Source organism: Myotis yumanensis, unplaced genomic scaffold (assembly GCF_028538775.1).
Source record: "Myotis yumanensis isolate MYYU_CA2020_CCGP unplaced genomic scaffold, mMyoYum1.0.hap1 SCAF_1, whole genome shotgun sequence".
NCBI classification, from domain to species: domain Eukaryota; kingdom Metazoa; phylum Chordata; class Mammalia; order Chiroptera; family Vespertilionidae; genus Myotis; species Myotis yumanensis.
This window is the reverse complement of record NW_027223752.1, coordinates 188,585,526-188,601,027: the sequence shown is the minus strand read 5'-3', so window position 1 is coordinate 188,601,027 and position 15,502 is coordinate 188,585,526.

Genomic DNA, 15,502 nt, shown 5'->3' with positions numbered 1-15,502 from the left:
AATACTATTTTTTCTTAATTGTTTGGTAGAGGTTACCAGTGAAACCTTCTAATCCTGGAGTTTTCAACCAGTGAGAAGGTTGTAAACTACAAATTTAATTCCTTAACAATATAATAGGGAAATTCAAGTTATTTTTTTCTTTCTGAATAAGCTTTTGTAGTTTGTATCTTCCAAATAATTTGTTCATTTAATTGTTTATCAAATATATAGGCATAATAAATTCACAATATTTTGTTATATCATTTAAATATATGTAGGATCCATAAGGATATTCCCTTTTTCATACTAGTAAATTGATCTTCAGTTAAGTATATGGAAATTTAGTAATTTTATTGATCTTTTCAAAAATCATCTTTGGGATTTAATGATTTTTCTGTAGTGTTTTTCTGTTTTATGTTTCACTGATTTCTGCTCTTATCTTTATTTCCTTCAGATTGCATTTGTTTTAGTTTTTTCTTTTTCTAGTGTCTTAAGGTAGAACCTTAGATATTGATTTTAGACATTTCTTCTTTTCTAATATAAACTTTTAATGCGGTATATTTCCCTCTCAGTACTGTTTTAGGTGATTTCAGAAATTTTGATGTTTTTTATTCAATTCAAAAGATTTAAAAATTTTCTTTGTGACCCATACACTATCTAACCATTAGAGGAAGGTTGGTAGATGTAATTAAGAATTTAATGAAAGAATTATGCTTACCTAATGCCTGAAAAAAATTATTGAAATAAATGCCATTTTAGGAAAGACTATTAGGACCAATCAATCAACTCCTTTTTTTTTTTAGCTTAAGCTGTGCAGAAGAAGACAGACATTAAATTAAGTATTCCATAAAGATCAACATAGAAAAAAGGCTGTATAGCTACTTATGATAAGTATAGATACTTTGAAAAGACTGGGATACTCTGAAAGCAAAACACATCGTGGGAAGATCTTATCTAGATTTGGAGTGGGAGATGGGTTAGGGAAAGCAGCTGTTAAGCTGAGATATTTAAAAGATAAAGACATAACAGAGAATAAATTGGTCAAGGAGAATTATGGGAAGTGGAGGGTTCATTTTAGAAGACAGAAGCCCCTGTTCCTCTCCTCTAAAATTTTTCCTAGTTCTTCATATTTTCCATTTAAAGGACTAAGTCACTTATACTTTATCATTTATATTGCATTACACACATCTCAGAGCCAATAAAAACCAAATTGAGATTTGATTGTGGTGATGGTTCCATGTCAGTGCATTTGTCAAAACATAGACCAGCACACCAAAAAAAAAAAAAAAAAAAATTACTGCCTGTAAAATTTTAAAAGAAATAAAATCACAATAAAGCAAAACACAACTTAAATATAGCATATCCCACTGTGGTCCAGTTGTTCCTTTGGCCTCATGTTGAAAAGCAACAAGTAACTGCTAAGTGTGCACAGAATTACCTGTGCTTCCTGGGGATGGTGCTCTTCCCACGTCAATGGAATGTTTGCTCTTGCTTTTGTCTGAGTGCTTTATGTTTCTAACACAAGAAGGACTCTTTGATATGGCTGTGCTATGTAGACAGGCTGGGAAAATCTCTAGAAGAAAAATATATTTGGTAACATACTGATTTGACAAATGGAGTGTCATTTGAAGGCTTGATTCTGGCATTACATGACAGGTGTCTTTGTTATCTAGAAGAGGTATGGCTGCACTCACTGATAGAACACATGCCCAAATGTCATCACCCCGTTAATGGGAAGACATGAAAGATCATTATTTCATATCCTGCAAATCTTGTGCACCATTTTGTTAAGTTGGAGGCCTGTCATTTATCTAAATGTCGTAAGATGATATAGTCTCTAATATTGATGACAATGGATATCCCAACTGATTGGTACCATTCAGGTTGAACAGTATTTTCTTTACCTTTCACAGATTTAAAGAAAGCTGACTTTAAAAAAGGAAAGTCTATTTGGATACACTGTTGATTTGCATCACAATATGAATCCCCCTCTCCTCCAACATGATTTTCTCAAAAACCTGGGAGAGGAAAAAGAGGGATTATATTTGGATGGTTATCCCAAAGTGCCAGGAAAGGGCAATACTGCTTCATTTATGTGCATTAGCTCCTTAGGTTTCACACCAGTAATCAAAACAGCACTCAGCTGCAGAGGTTATTACTGTTTCTGTTATGCAAAGGAGGAGGAGGGGGCCCAGAGAGGTTAAGAAACTTGCTCCTGGTTGCAGAGCTTGAAAGTGTCCTTATCCCTGCGCCTGTAGCAGAGAACTGACTGTGTGTTTTATGTGCCAAGGTCAGGTGTGCTTGGAGAGGAGCAACGCTGAATAATTCACTCTGCAGCCTCTGATGCTGATGTTGAGGTGCATGCAGATTCCTTCCCCTCAGGTGCCTGCATCTGTGTCAGTTCCTCAGTCCTTCCTGGTTCCCAGCATTTCCATAGAAAGAAGTCTCCTGTGATTCCCTCTGAGAAGCTATAACCAGACTCCTCAGAGATTCTGCTTCATTAACAATCTCATTTTCAATGGCAACAGATCAAGTGTGAAATAATTGCAAAGGCAAGCGCAAGAGTTTCCCGTCTCCTTATTAATAAATCAAAGATTAGATTTTAATAACAATTTTAAATATTTCAAATGCTTTGCCATTGAAATAGGCAATTCCTTAATTTTTCTTAAGACATCAACCAAATATTGTGCTACATTAAGCATAACTTTTAAAATTAGTCAAAGATGAGAAAAACGTTTACAGCCGGCAAGTTTATTTCTCAGTTTTACTAATGGAGAAAACGAGGAAAGAATGGCTTAGATGCAGCGGTTCTCAACCTGTGGGTCGAGACCCCTTTGGGGGTCAAACGACCCTTTCACAGGGGTTGCCTAAGACCATCGGAAAACACATATATAACTACATATTGTTTTTGTGATTAACCACTATGCTTTAATTATGTTCAATTTGTAACAATGAAATTGGGGGTCACCACAACATGAGGAGCTGTATTAAAGGGCCGCGGCATTAGGAAGGTTGAGAACCACTGGCTTAGAGCTTGTTACAAGTGTGGGAGTTCGGATAAATGTTTCTGGAATGTGCCACCTGGCATACAAACAATTACAGCCCAACAAACTCAGAAAGAGGTCTTCTTCTTCTTCTTCTTCTTCTTCTTCTTCTTCTTCTTCTTCTTCTTCTTCTTCTTCTTCTTCTCCTTCTTCTCCTTCTTCTTCTCCTTCTTCTCCTTCTTCTCCTTCTTCTCCTTCTTCTTCTCCTTCTTCTCCTTCTTCTCCTTCTTCTTCTTCTTCTTCTTCTTCTTCTTCTTCTTCTTCTTCTTCTTCTTCTTCTTCTCCTTCTTCTCCTTCTTCTCCTCCTTCTCCTCCTTCTTCTCCTTCTTCTCCTTCTTCTTCTCCTTCTTCTCCTTCTTCTCCTTCTTCTTCTCCTTCTTCTCCTTCTTCTCCTTCTTCTCCTTCTCCTCCTCCTCCTCCTCCTCCTCCTCCTCCTCCTCCTCCTCCTCCTCCTCCTCCTTCTTCTTCTTCTTCTTCTTCTTCTTCTTCTTCTTCTCCTCCTCCTCCTCTCCTCCTCCTCCTCCTCCTCCTCCTCCTCCTCCTTCTTCTTCTTCTTCTTTCTTCTTATTCTAACCTCCCCTTTTACTTCTTAAAGAGATTTAGATAGAAAACAAACAAGCAAACAAAAAACCCTGCTGCAAGAAGGGACCCTGGTACATTTGAATTAAGTGTGGCTGAGGGAAGGATCCAAGCAAAAATCTGTTCACGAGATCCCCTCTGTCCCATCGTTTCTGAGTTGCCTAGCAGACTTGCCTGGCACTGTCTGCAACCTGAGAATGTCTATTTCCCCTTTGACATCCCAGACCTTCTCTCCCCCCTTTTACCTTTGTCCTGTATCTCTCATTTTGCCTCTTTATCTTTGGAACTTGAATGCTTATGTGAATTCTCCAAGTATAGATATTAAAATTGATTTTCTCCTGGTAACCTGCTATATGTGGTTTGAATTACTTAACCAGCCAGGAGACTTGAAGGGGGTGAGGGAAGTCTCCGGCCCAACACAAGTGATCTTCTCCAGCACGCAGGCACTGCGAGATTATTTGTTTGATTTTAAGACACATAGTTGTAAATACCACAGCATTCAGGTGGCTGCTATAAAGGTATTCATTCAGATGTGGAAATCTGAAGAGAAACCTCTTTCATTTACAGAATGGGCAAGTTATCTGGACAGATCTTCATATCCTACAAGGTCCTGGGGGCCTAAAAGTCAGAAAAGCTGACACATCAGTGACTCCGGCTGCCTTTCCAGTTATGGCAATACAATGGGGGCGGGGGGATAAAGACACATTTGTAATACCTTAATCAATAAAAAGTTTTTTTAAAAAAGGAAAGGATCTCTATTGGAAGAAGGCAGTTGAAAATGCAGATGAGCTTCTTTACTTTGACGATCTTCCTTTCCTCTAGTGCAGTGGTTCTCAACCTTCCTAATGCCGCGACCCTTTAATACAGTTCATGTTGTGGTGACCCCCAACCATAAAATTATTTTTGTTGCTACTTCATAACTGTAATTTTGCTACTGTTATGAATCGTAATGTAAATATCTGATATGCAGGATGTATTTAGGTGACCCCTGTGAAATGGTCATTCGACTCCGAAAGGGGTCGCGACCCACAGGTTGAGAACCGCTGCTCTAGTGTTCTTCAAAATAAGGCAGATAAATCTCATTCGCCCTATAACTCACACATGTTCACTGGAGTCATCTTTCAGTGACTGAAATATCTATAGGGAATCGTAACCCAGCCTTGTAAAAGCTACTGGACCAGGCTCTTCTGCTATAAATTATGGCACACAAGAGCATTAATTTTATTTATTTTACTATTTACATCTCTCCAAAGGCAAGATGAACTGATTAAAATATTTTTATACTCATACATTAGATAGACATTTTTGTATATTAAGGAAGTAGTACATTATTTTGACAAATTTAACACAAACAAGTAGAATTTTAATTATAACTTAAATTTGTGTAATGATTTCACATGCATAGTCATGCCTGTGTTCTTATTTACTTCTCAGAACAAAGGACAGTGGAACAGAAATTATTACCCTTATTTTTACAGAGAACATAAATGAGGTCATGAGGTTGATCAGGGCTACTGTGTGTTTGTGTGTGTGTGTGTGTGTGTGTGTGTGTGTGTGTGTGGTCTTTTGTGCAGGTAAGCTGTAGAATTTAGAATTCAGGTGCACTGGGTTTCATTAGGCAGTTTTTTTGTTGTTGCATTTTTTACCACTCCCCCAGCTGAACGAAATTGGGAAGCATTGCAGGCTTCCACTTTGCTGTGCTGGAATTTTAAGAAATCTGGATTATGAGGTTTGCTTTGTTTTGTCTTCAAGTATGGACACCACAATGAACCAGAGGCATTTCTGTCCCATAGTCCCCACTTTCTGACTCCAGAGCCTGAGTATTGTCTTTATTACAAAATTCTTACAGGAAATAAAGTTTAAAGGCTAACTAGTGTTTAGTTTGTGTGTAAGAACAAGAGTGAACCTCTCCTTTCTCCTTTCCTTACTTATTCTCAAATCTACCAACTCCAAATATGGGGTGGTTAGGGGTGGGAGGAGTTGTAAAGGGAACTTAAAGAGAAAACAAAATCAGAGGGAAATGATGCTGGGAGAATGTGTTCTGCTCACCCAAACCATGCATTCAATCCTGGCTGGAAAGACCACAGGAATTCTAGAGATCAACAACTCCGAGCTGCTGCATGTGCCGGAGTCCCCGAGTCTCCAGCTCCAAGGCGGATGAAGCTGTGGTGGTTCTCCAGGCTCATCACGCCAAGAAAGAAGCTGCCCAGAAGGTGGGTGCTATTGCTGCTACCACCTCTTAGACAAGGAAAAAAATCAATTCAAAAGCCAACTAACACCTCCTGGATTTCAGCTCAAAGTTTGAAGACTTTCTAGCTTGTCCTATGGACCTCACCACCAAGAACCACAAGTTGCAAATGTAATAGGTCATTTTGTATCAAAAGGTGAATTGTGAAGCACCAAGAATTATTTTAACTTTTTTTTCTAATGTGGGTTATGATCCTTCCCCCAGAAATTGGTTTTATTTGATGTACTCAAGTCAAAGTTTCTCAATAAAGAAAAAAATCTCCATTAAAAAAGGAAATAAAAGCATCAAACGAAAGGAGTCCATTTGCCTGTGCTCATGAAAGCACAATAGACAGGCATAGGAGCTTGCAACAAAGAAAATAAGGGGTTAATAGTTGAGGAAGTGGTCCACATCTGGAGTCACAGTTGAGCAATGCACAAAGACCTAGCTCTCCAATGGCTTCCAAGAGAAGGGGGAAAAATCATGGCAACTAAGAAAGTTAGGGTCATGGTTGGGGTTGTGGTGTTTATTGATTGGTCAGTGCTAGGGCAGGGAGTAGTTGATCACTACCTCTGGTTCTGATGTCAGCCATGGCATTGTTCTGTCTGGTTTGCAAGGATTTGGTCAGTGGGATATTCCATTTTCCTGCGTCCAGAGCTGAAACATAACTGAGGCCTAGATGTTATCTTCCTCTGTGGTCACTATACTTAAAGCAAAAAGATTTTGCTTTAAAGATGGTTTAATGATGAAGTGGTTGTGCAAGAGGGAAGGAGGTAGGTGAGTCAGGGTGCTAGATAAGGCCAGTTTGAATCAAAAGGAAAGAAAGGAGAAAAGGCCATACTAAAGAAATGAAGCTTATGCACAATTACAGCATCTCTAAAGCAGTTTCACGCATTCAAAAATTACAGGGTGAAATAAAATATATGAACCAGAATGCTGTTTCTCCTCATTCTTTGCCATGTGAAGCCTCATAACAGATACACCAATGTCCCTGAGAAATAGATGTTTTGGTAACTAGTCTAAAATTATGTATCTCAAGATGGGATGAAAGCAGACTCTCAATCATTAAGTTCATGAATTCATACAACAAATATTTATTGGACACCCACAATGTGTCAAGCATCATTCTCAATGTTTGGTAAATATTTGTGAATAGAGGAAAGATCCTTACCCTCATAGAGTTTACATGCTAACAGGGTGAAACACACAAAAAACAATAAACATAATGCAAGAAATATACGCTGTAGTATAAATGCAACAAAGCGGAGTTGTAAGAGCATTGCTCCTGAAATCACAATTTCTGAGTTTGAACCTCAGCTCCACCACTTCCTAGCTGTGTGACTTAGGTAAGTTACGTAGTCTCTCTCTGCTTCAGTTTTCTTCTGACCTATTAAATATACAAGACAGTAGTACCTTCTCCATAAGGTTGCCATATGCAGTAGATGAATTAATACCTGTCTAGAATGCCTGGATTATAGTAAGAGCTATGTAACTGTTCATTGAATAAATCATTGCTGTGAAAGAAATGTAAAGCTACATGCATGTCAGGGAGTATGTGGAGCAGGTAATTTTTCATGAGGTTGGTCAAGAGACATTTGAGAAAAATATGAGCAAAGCCTTGAAGAAGAGTTAGCCAGACAAATATATTGGGTAAGAGCAGTCCAGTGACCTTTCTGAATGTCCACAGGTAAGCATGAGACTGCTGAGTTGTGAGAACTGTGGCTCGAATGGAGTGAGCCTAGGTACCAGGTGGGAGTTTGAGGACCACTGGGAGGATGCTAGCTTTTATTTTGAGTGAAAGGAGAAGTGACTGATAGTTTTAAGAAGAGGAGTACTATACACTGGCTTTTATCTTTAAAATGATTATTTTTCTGCATTGAAAACAAATTGTAAGGCAACAAGCCAAAAGCAGGGAGATCAGTCATCCGTGTGAAAGATGATGATGGCTTAACTCTGAATGTTGCAGGGGAGGTGGTAAGAAGGGTTTGGATTCTGCATGTATTTGGAAGCTAAAGCCAAAAGGAGTTCCAGATGGGTTGCATAGAATGGGCACAGGAAGGAGAAAAATCCAGGCTAGATGTAAAATGAAGTGTTCTCTCTCTCCTTTTGCTGCAAAAAGCTTTATTGTTTCCACTTGGTGAAATGTTCTCTTAATGATTACTCCTGTCTGCCCTCCTTCCTACCCCATTTTATTCATGTGCCCCCATTTTAGTTTTGCATATAATGCCAAGAAAGCTCCCAAGTCTAGGAAAAATCATAATGTAAACCAAGGAGAGTGGATTTGTGAGAAACAATGGGACAGAGGAGAGAAGCGTGGCCCATTTGGAGGAAGCATTCAGGCCGGCCGCCCCTCCCACAGGATATCCTGGAGAACAGCTCCAGCCTGAAAGAGGTGCAGATGGGAAGGCTCGGTGGTCCCATCCTGGTAGTGCCCAGCTCTGTGGGTAATCTTTCACAGGATGAGGCAGGCTCGAGAAATGTCTCTGAGCTGGCATGGAGTTCTTTACGTCTACATTTGGGGAACAAAACGATTAGATGCTATCTTTGAAAAAAGTAGGCTTTTTATCTCCCCTCTCTCCTTCCCAGTCCTTTTTGTCATTTCTTCCTCTTCCTTCTCCATGGGTGGGAATAAGCCATATCTAAACACCTAAGCTGTCAAAGAATAATTGTTTTTTCAGGAATTGATGCTGACTTAATCCAATGATGCCTATTGGACTAGAAAACCATCTCTACATAGAACCAGCCCAGTATCTCCAAAGCACTCAAAATGGTGATTTTCTGAAGAAGATGATCATGTGAAAAACATCTTCTTTGTCCCGTTTTCCATGCTCTCCCAGTGTTTGTTTGCACTCTCTCTCTTTTCGTCTTGCTTCCCTTTCTCCACTCTGACCAGCTAAATATTCATCCATAAAAGCCATTTAGAGTTTAATGCCTCAAAGCCCTGTATCTATGTAATGTACAATCCCCTTCTAAAAAGGAATTTTTCTGGAATCTGACCACATTCATTCACTCATTAACAGATGTTGCAGCCCCAGGCTGCGCTTCTCTGGAGCAGGCAGAGGAAGGGAATGGATTCACGACATCTTCTGTCAGAAGTCAACAAGCTATCATTCAGCCCTCCTGGGCCCCGAGCAGGTGCTCCTTCGTTTCTTTTGACAATAGCAAAGGTTCCCAAGACCCAGGATGACAGCCCCTGTGTTAGTACTTAGTGGCTCTGCTGACAGGTGTTTCTCAGCACACACAGACAACAGGTGTTTGTCTGGTGCCTCCTGCCAAAAGCCAAAGAGCCAGAGTAGAAAACAAAGCCCGTTTGCGAAAATGATTGCTGTAATTAAGAGCAATGGTAATGCAGACGATGAAAACATATACATACTCACACTCACACTTTCTCAAATCTTGTGTCCCCTTGATAGAGGAAATGACAGACACATTACCAAGCATTACAATGTACTTTTTTCGTGTTTCTTCCTTTTATTTAAAAAAAATATATAGTTGACATACATGCAACATACTTTTAAATGCTAAAGATATCACTTCTTTTGGGTAGAAATTTAAATGATTATTAAGCTATCTTTTGAAACCATTCTTCACAAGGATTCTCAATTAGGAATTGTATTTTGTTGTGCATTTGAGGATTACAAGGCAGTGTATGCTGAAAGAAGTCTGCCTTTGAGGAGCTTCTGATTTACTAGAGACCATGCATACCCATAAGAAAAGTGAAATAGCTGAGCAGTAATCAAGTCACAATACTTTTGGTGGGAACCTCCATCACAGTTCCATTGCGTGCCCACCCCTCTGGCTCCCAGCAGGAAATGGCCTCAATTACAACCAAGAAAAGTCCTGATGGTAATATGCTTTATGCTCCTCAATCCCTCCCTTAAGGATCATGCAGGAGCTTCAAAGATAGGGCACATAACATAGTGGTTTGCATAAGACAAATTCTTCTTTTTTAAAAAAAAAAATCTGTGAACAGGAATTAGTCGCTCATTTTTCTTTTTATTCCAGGAGCTAAGGATCCTCTTACTGCTCTGATCTGAGCCAGCTACTGGAATGAAAAGCAAAGGATGGTGTAGGCCAAAGGATAGGACACAGATAGATCAGAAGTCATAGACATTGTCAACATGATTTTCATATTGTGTATATAGGATCATAATGTTCAATCATGTCAACATGATTTTCATATTGTGTATATAGGATCATAATAGGATCAATAAATTCTGTGTTGGGTCTCTCTGCTCCATTTTAAATCCTCTTGTATATGTTTCATGAGAGCTGAGGGGACAGTCATTTAGGTTGTTAAATTCTTTTTTAAAGTATATTTTTATTGAGTTCAGAGAGGAAAAGAGAGGGAGAGAAAGATAGAAACATCAATGATGAGAATCATTGATCAGCTGCCTCCTGAACGCCCCTACTGGGGATTGAGCCGGCAACCCAGGCATGTGCCCTTGACGGAACCCAGGACCCTTCAGTACATTGGCAGATGCTCTATCCACTGAGCCAAATCAGCTAGGGCAATTGTTAAATTCTTGCTGTTGTATACTGTGATTATCAAATGGTACAGGATTTTTGAGCTAGCAAATTTGCAATGGAAGAATAAGAATAAGAATAAGAATAAGAAGAAGAAGAAGAAGAAGAAGAAAAAACAAAATGGGCTGTTCACAAATAATTCTCCTTTGAGGGGCCACAGGAATAGACGCTGTTTTGTTTTGTTTTAAAAAATTTTGGTTAAGCCAAAATCACTTTTTGTACTTCTTAGAAAATTTCTCATTTTAGAAAATGTATACAAGAAGTATTTCTCTATAAGGTGAAGCCTAAACTTTTCTTGGGGAAAAAAAAATTAAACAGAAACAAAACATTCACTTGCTGTTGTTGAAGACTTTAAAATTTTGTATACTTGCCCACCAACAGTTACATCTCCCATTTTGGTCCCCCTACCCTTTTAGCAATGAAGGAAATAAGCATCTTATTATGTGGGAAAGGAAAACAGTCTGTGTGGACTAGCTCTCAGACTTAGTCTGAGAAACCAGCTTTGAACAAATTACTTCCTGAACAAATGGCCTTTGACTGGGTTGGTGAATAAACAGCTCAGGCACCCTGGGTTTCAGCAGCTTCCTATCTGTTTATCGCTGGTACCAGGCTTGGTGTCACTTCTGTTCTCCTCCCTCCTCTCACTTGGCACAAGACGAACGTGTTAGAAGAGGACACTGTGCTTCCTTTCTCTCTCTCCCCCACCCTCATTTTTCTTGAATGAGTGCCCATTTGCCTATGGCCTGTCTCTCTGATACAACCCGAACATCCAGAAGGCTAGAGCTATTCCAATAACAGCAATTCTAATTTACCCTCTTTCTCTCTCATAGATGAAGGAAGTCTCTGATTCTCCACTCTTGTTATAAGGAATTAAGACTGGAAGTACCACATGTTTCCACCTGTACTCAGAATGACTTCTCTAGACATTATTATATATAGATGTGCCAGGAACAGAACCCTTTACAAAGGACAGAGTGGGGAAAAGGGATGATGACATGATCTTTAAAAATGACTTTTGCACTCAGTGTAACAAGGCCAAGAAACTGCATCCTCCATCTTCTTTGCCTGGCCACAGCCAGGGTAAGGGGCTTCTAGTAGCCCTTTAAGAGTGGTTACTTTCCTGCAATTGGACAGTGCGTGCTGAGATAACTGGGGGCCATAGTGCTTTGGGAATCAGTGCATGGATGGACCAGAAGCTAGTTGGCAAGCACCTGAGTTGAGCTTCATAGATAAACTTTCAGTTACTTTTCTTTTTTAAAGTAACTGATTTCATTGAGTCAATTCATGTCACAAAACCTTTTCTACTAGAAAACATTGTTTTGCTTTCTGACTCCACAGATATAGAGAAGACCAGCTGCCTGTGGCCATTTCAAAACACATGCCCCTCGGAGGGAAGTAATAGAACCTGGAGAAAGAGGAAGAGATCTAACCGCAGGACCTGCAGAATTTCCAATCACACCATCCTCACCCTGCATGTACACGCTTAGTCTTTTTTTCCTTCTCACAGTTGGCCCTTCCTACCCTCTCAGCCTGCACAGCGCTTCTTTAGCCACAGGCTATTGGTTGTGTGTTTGCTGCCAACTTGGCTGGTGAGCAGCCAGGCCTGGAGGAAATAGAGGGTCCTGGCAAGAACACCAACTGAAGGCCCCAGCAGGGGCAGCCCCTGATTCCTCCCACAATACAACTGTGCCTCCATTCAACATCTATGGAACTAGAAGTCGCTCTGGAGTCCCCAGGGACCTGGTTAGCAAAAAGTGGTCCTGCTATCTGGATGCGGCCTCCGAGTGTGTGGCAGGAATGGAGAGGGAGGGCCACGGGGTCTTTTAGGGACAGGTTCAAGCAACTCACTTAGGAGAACATTCTAAAAACCTCTGGGCTCTTGTCTGCTTGGATCAAACAAAGAAAATCCATCCTTGTTTTCCAGGGTAACAAACTTCAGACCAGGCAAACCTCATGGACTGCAGTCACCTCCAGGAGCTGAGATTTGGTGTGACTGACCGAGGCTCTCTGAACAATGCCTGTGCGAGGTCCACTGGCAGGGCAGCAGCGTGGTTCCTGGCTTGGAGAGTCTCCACGCACTGTGTCTTGCCCTGTCCAGGGTTGCTCACCTTAGCCTACTATCTACCTCCTTTCCTTCCCTCAGTTCCAGCAGATGCCCCCGAGAGCACTGGCCTCGGGAAGGTGTGGCGTCTGTGTGCAACCAGAGGAAGCTTGTGAATGGAGGCTTGTCCCTTCAGTGAAGGGAAGTGTGCGCATTGACTTCTTCTCCCTCACCCCTCTCTCTCCTTAGGCTTTTGGGTGCCAGCCTGAGGATACAGGTGTTGAGTTGATTCCTGTAGCTAGTGACTGACTGGATCATACCTACAGCTATTCACACCCCTCCCTCTCCTTTTCTCGCGCAGAACTGGGGGAAGCAGCCAGGAAAGAAGATTCAGGTGCTGGGTTTGGGAAAGGCGAGCCTGAGGTGGTGGGGCTCCCGAACTTGCCAAGGGGTTGAGGAGCTGCGGAAGGTGAGTCCCAGGGGACTCAGCCAGGAGGTAATGCCGCACTGGGAGCCTGGCTCCTAGGTGGCTGGTGGGAAGCATTAACCCGTTCAGTTAGTTTTTCGGTCCTCTCTCCGGTGGCCAGGGCTGAGAACTGGTGTTTGGGAAGCATTCCCTTTCTCTCTGCAGGTAGCCAGGAGCGTGCACCCTCTCCCCAACCTTGCTTCCGGGCTGGGAGAGCGTGGGAATTAACAACAGCACCGCGCACCCCCCATATCCTGGCGGCTTTGACTAGACTCTGCGACTTGTGAGCGGACCAGGGTAACGTCTACAGCCGGGGGGCCGTTGATTACAACCGCGGAAAACAAAACGCGCTAAAGGCTTGCACTCTCTGTCGAGTGGAATTTACGGAAATAGAGTCTGGAATAGCCCAGACGATGAAATGAATTTTTTTCCGAACGCAGAGTTTTCCGACGCAGCGGAGATGCGGCATGCGGGGGGATTAGAGGGCGCGCCAGCCGGGGCGGGCGCAGCCCAGGAGCGCACAGCGCTGCGTTCCTCTCTCCGCCGGGCTGCGGGGGACGGGGCTGGAGGCTCAGCGGCAGAATGCGCCCAGTGTTGTCACCTTTCACAGTTCAGTGTTTGCAGGTATTTCAAAAAAATCCAAACACATAACACTCTTGTTACAGATTTTTCAAGTTTAGTGGCATCCACCCTATTTGCTTCCCCACACCATGCCAAAGCGGTTCTAAGAGCGCACATTCTTTTTTTTTTTTTAAACCCTCAGTACCCAAGAGAGTTGAGAAGGGGCCTTGGGGTCTGATTTGCTACATTCAATCACTGCCAACAACTGATTCATTTCTTTCCCATAGCAAGTGCCCGGCTCTTCCTAAAGTCTCACCCTGGGAGCCCGGAGGAAGTGCGAGTGCACCTTGCCATTCTTCAGGCTGAAGTGGACTGAAGCCCAAGCAGGTGTCTTGGCTGCCTGGGTCATTCTTAGACAAAATTTGATCTCCAACTGGAATCTTGCAGGAAGGAGAGATGCAAGAATGGCTGTTTCAGTAGAGGTGGGGCTTGAAAGCTGAAACAAAGAAGAAATAAGAGGTGGAATCTGTGCTCCAGAAGCTTGGCCCCAGAGTGGTCTTATCTCTCTCCCCTCTCCCCCCTCCACACCTCACCCCCGGGGTTGGGGGAGGAGGCTGGCAGTGTGTCCCGTTAGGATCCACTCTCCTGCTCTTTCAGCAGATAAGGGGCCTGGGCGGATAGACAACTAGATTTGTGTTGGAAAATCTTTGCCACTGGAGGCATCAGCGGTAGGTAGACTGAGTGACATGCAGGAAAACGTGTGGTGGCATTCAGCAGCACCATCAGGCCTTAAACCATGACAGTTTTGTCATAGGCTCAAGGGCTTCGCTCACAGAAGGCACAGCGTTCAGTCCCGGTATCTCACAATTATTCACCCTGGAAAGAGGTCAAGGGAACCACTCTGGGCCACCAGGTGTCTGTTTTCAAGGTCCAGGGTTGCTTTGCCTACTTACTAGTTAAGTAGTTAGCACAGAGCTCCAGCCTCCCACAGTGGGGAGAGAAGGGGTGTTCAGCCCAGGACAGCACCTTATCTAGTGTGTCAGGGGCATTGTGCCCAGCTATGCACATCTATGTGTGGTGTGCTCTTTTTTCTTCCCGGTGGCTTTACTAAGTTGTCAAGGTGACTTCCTTTTACAGCTGCCTCGATATTATGTATTCTAGCCGTGGACGATTTCCAGTCCTGAAAAAAATCTACATGCTTTTTATATGCTTTTCATTATGGAAATGGGAATCCTTAAGTGGGTACTCAATAACGGATAATGCCATATCTTAGCGGCAACCTTGGCTTATGTGAATTGACCTTATCGGTTAAAATCACAGCCTTTTCATTAACATGACCAATGCATAATGTATCAGAGCGTAGTTCAAAGCTGCAAATGTGTTTTCAGACAGAAATATTCCAAGAATGCAAGTCAGGTATATTTCTCAGATAAATGACAGTAGGGGCATTGCATGCACTGAAATGCTCGGTTCTCAGGTTTCCTGAAACGCAGCGCGCTCATCATTAATCATTCATTGGGGTCGGCCCTTCAGTCAATGGCAGCTCTGAGTAAGCCGAAGCGAGCTGTTAGCTAATCCTTCCTGCCAAGAGGATCCTGGGGTGAGAGAGGACAACTGGATAGTCAGTCACACGTGCTGGTGCCCGGGCGCTGCCCCTGTCGCCCGGCTCCGGGCGAGCGAGCGTGGGTGTGCGTGTGTGCTCACGCTCTCGGACACATATCCAAGGCTTCCCAGAAGGAAAAACAAATTTGGCCTAATATTGAGCGCGACTAGAGTTTGCAACAGAAAGCAGCTCGAGTTGTGGCGTAATGGCTCAAGGTGGCCCTCTAAACGCCGAATAAACCCATTCCTTAGCTCTTTAATAAATCAGTAAGAACCACCTTCTCCAACCAAAGGCGCCGCACCAAAGCCTTCCCAAGTTGGGCTGCTATTCTTGGCGAGGTTCCCCGCGGAAGCACTGCCCGGCGTGCGCTCCCCCGGCGGGACTCACCTCCCCGGGAATCCCCGGCGCCGGCTGGTGAGAGCAGAGTCTGCGGGGCCTACGGAAGGAAACCGGGAAATTGGGTCCCGCCCGCCCG